The 3,929-nt window shown below is 37.4% G+C and overlaps 1 pseudogene; it reads left to right on the forward strand.

Moving 5' to 3' along the window:
* Nucleotides 1–1,314: 1,314 nt before the first annotated feature.
* Nucleotides 1,315–2,233, forward strand: LOC104946233 (histone H2A-like; annotated as a pseudogene).
* The last annotated feature ends 1,696 nt before the right edge of the window (nucleotides 2,234–3,929 follow it).

Consider the following 3,929-nt stretch of genomic DNA (forward strand, 5'->3'; position numbering starts at 1 on the left):
ATTTGTTATCCTTGTGAATCTAGTTAACAGTTAACTAAACTAACTAAACATAACAACTATAAGTGATATTGATATAATTATATAACACTCGGTCTGGACATCCTTATCCACTTTCATGATAATAGTAAACACTTGAAGGAACATGTTTACTGCACAGCTTTTACTTCTAGTTTATTACTTCATACAGTGTGGTATTAATATGTTTCTTCCATCTTTTATTCTGGTTATCTCCATCCTTCACTGACTCATTTTTAGATTTTCGTCAGAGAAGATGCACTTTATATAATCAGTGTTTATAAATACACATTATCTTAACAAGAAGATTACGCTTCCTGTTCTGTTCGAAAATCAATGAGCCTTTTCTCAACAAAGAATAAAGCTGCCTTTATAGTAGTGATTTACAACTAGAACTTCAATATGATGTATTAAATGTATGTGTCATTTTAATACAATAAAGTGATAATATATTGACACAGAGGTTTAATAGGACTTCACTGTCAGAATTACTTTGGGTTTCATCATGTGTTGATTATTATTTCATTGTGTAACTTCATCTCTTTCTCTTTACTTGCTGCTGTGAGCTGCCTGCATCAGTAGGCTGTTAGCGTCACATTGTAAAATGATGAAAATAAATAAATAGGCCGGAATTGTTAACACTGTGCTCATCTGACAGAGATTATACATATATTCAATACATTTACTAGAATAGCTCCAGGTTTAGTGTCTTTATTTTTAGTAGCAACTTGAAGAAGACGTGAGCTTCCTTCTGATTGGACGATCTTCAATACGCTCGTTGATGGCCAATCAGAGAGCAGCTGGTGGATATAAATATCCGCTGTGGCGATGAGACAGTCACGCTTCTTAGTAAACCCGAGAAAAGCAATTATGTATGGAAGAGGGAAGACCGGATTAAACTAAAAATTACCTTTGGAAAAAACATCTCAGCTGCAATCAATAGGAAAGCACCTTGGGTTGAGGATGGAGAAATGGGATGGAAGAAAAGAAGAGGCAGAGCTAGAAATGAACCATATTACAAATTAGTTTATGGTGACTTCACAACTGAAGTTCAGTATTTAGGGATTGGTTGGATCGGACTACCGAATAGAGTAATTTTTAAAATGATAAACGATTTCAAATATGGAGGTGTAATAACATACAAAAACACCTGATGAAGGTAACAAAGTCTTAAAATTAGTGAAAAGTAAACAGTTATCGGAGAGCATGAGAGACGTGAGGTGGCTGATATCAGTCAACAGACTTGCGGTCAGAGCTGTGGTTTCATGGAGCTGCTATGTGAAAACTAGAACATGCCCCATGATTAACTGTGAGGAGGACGAGACTCTCCAGCACCTCCTCATGGACTGCTACAGAGCCCAGGAGGTGTGGTCGCTCCTACGGGGCATCGGCTTAGAGTTCAATGTAAATTATATCTCAATGATGTATTGTATTCTGGATGAGGGGATGGACAATAAACACAGGGAACTTTTTCAGCTGGTAATTTGTATAACATGTATGAAGATCTGGAAGACAAGGTGCAAGATGATACTAAATCAGACGATCATAAACAGTGGCACCATTGTGAAACAAGTTATTACTGAACTAAGGAGAAGAAAAGCTCTGGACAAATCCCAGACTCAGCCATGGGGCGTTTTGAGTCTGTGACCGAACTGAGTCTCATTGGGTTATAAACGTACTCTCTTTATGTTATTTATATATTTATTCATTGTGTGTTATATGTATTATTAATGTAACCTTTGTATATCATGTACTGCCCAAATAATATAAAATAAAGTTTTCTAAAAAAAAAAAGGAAGACCGGAGGAAAGGCCCGAGCCAAGGCTAAAACTCGCTCCTCTCGTGCCGGCCTCCAGTTCCCCGTCGGCCGTGTCCACAGGCATCTGAGGAAGGAAGCCCCGGTGAACCTGGCCGCTGTGCTGGAGTACCTGACTGCTGAGATCCTGGAGCTGGCTGGAGACGCCGCCCGGGAGAACAAGTAGACCCGTATCATCCCCGGCCACCTGCAGCTCGCCGTCCGCAACGACGAGGAGCTGAACAAGCTGCTGGGAGGAGTGACCATCGCTCAGGGAGGCGTGCTGCCCAACATCTAGGCTGTGCTGCTGCCCAAGAAGACCGAGAAGGCCGCCAAGAAGTGAACACCCTGACCCCGCTTCAACAAACAACAAAGGCTCTTTTAAGAGCCACACACTTCTATCCAGAGAGCTTTCCTTCACCCACAACTTTTATATTTATTTAATCCACGACTATAATGTCTTGTCTGTAATATCCACTACCCTAATGATGTATATTGTGGTGTTACTGCTTTTTCAAGACTTATTAAAATTTCTCTAGATTTTCCAAACATTCACTAATTAAGGTCCACCTTAAGGAGAGAGTATTTTTAACTTGTAGGCTACTGAGACTAAAAAAATAAACCTGATGCTTTTTAGGGCTCATTAACTTCAAACCCCTGTACAAGTTGACCCAGTGTGTCAACATAGAATTTAAAGCTATTGTTTGATTAGTGTAACAATATAGGTCAATCAAAAATGTATCACAGTATTTCTAGAATTATAGGTATGTATATAGAGACAGATCTGTATTGCACGTTTTACACCCTGATCCCACTTCAACACCTCAACAAAGGCTCTTTTAAGAACCATACACTTCTATCCAGAGAGTTGACTCCTTTTTTATCAGCTGTTTCTGTATTTAGACACATTTTACTGCAGGCTGGATGTACTATGTAGAGAACTCTCCCTCTGTAGTGAGCCACATCATGACTCAAGTGTACTCAGAGTTTATTTATACAGCCCAATATCACACATTTTTCATTTGGCTCAGTGGACTCAGTTTGTACAGAATATGAATACGACCCCCTCTGTCCTTGGACCCTCATATACTCTACTTTCTCCTGATGGTGTTTTTACATCATTGTTAAATAATGATATATAATCTAACTGTAAATAGTATATTAAAGAGCAGTTATACATTAAATAAATAGCTGTATACATGATAATAATGAACTGTGCTGCAGAAGAGAGGAGAGGTGTATGTTCCTTTATTTGTGATTATATTCTATAAAATATGAAATCAAAAAGCTTGTATTTGGGTTTCCAATCAGACTTCAACTTTATTGTCAATCTTTCAGTTTGTGTGTACAGACAGAGAGATCGAAATACCGTTTCCCATATATATATAAAAATATGTATATATATATATATATATACACATATATTCATATTTAATCCCTTTTTAAAATAGAAACCGTGTTGGTATTAAATCACATGGCTTAATCAACAAATAGCAGACATTTGGAAAGAATCACCCCTACTGAGATACATACTTTTATTGTTATGCACAGCTACAGTGTAGATATGTAAAGACAATATTTAAGTCCAAGGCTTCTCCAACAATGCAACATAAATATAGGACATAAAACAATAAAATAGTGCTTGCTATTTTGCAAGAATAATGGACTTATGACATAGATGAAAAATAAGTCCACTGTGACCTTTGATTTATTTGCTTTCATATGCAAAAGCACATGCTTTTACAGAGAATAAAACATGTTGTATTGATTTTATTGAGTTGATATAAAACATAGTGATCAAAGAGCATAAGCCAGATATCTTCTGTCTATTTCTGACTGTTTATAAATTAATATTGCATTTTCAAATTTAGATCAGGGGAGGAGCCACCTGAACACAAGTCTTTGAACATTAACCATTGCTTTGTCGCCGGGGCGAGGGAGTCTGATGCTGGAAGACCAGAAACCCCTAAGGACCCCTGGTGACATAACTGATGCAAAAGGTATATATCATATGAGTTAGTTTTAATAACTACTTGTTTACTTTTGTCTTACATTCTTACATTAATTCTAAGTAATCGTCATCCGGTTACAAAGTCGGAAGGTTTGTCTACCGGGTATG

Source organism: Notothenia coriiceps, unplaced genomic scaffold, assembly GCF_000735185.1.
Source record: "Notothenia coriiceps isolate Sejong01 unplaced genomic scaffold, NC01 NC01_scaffold00010811, whole genome shotgun sequence".
Taxonomy (NCBI): domain Eukaryota; kingdom Metazoa; phylum Chordata; class Actinopteri; order Perciformes; family Nototheniidae; genus Notothenia; species Notothenia coriiceps.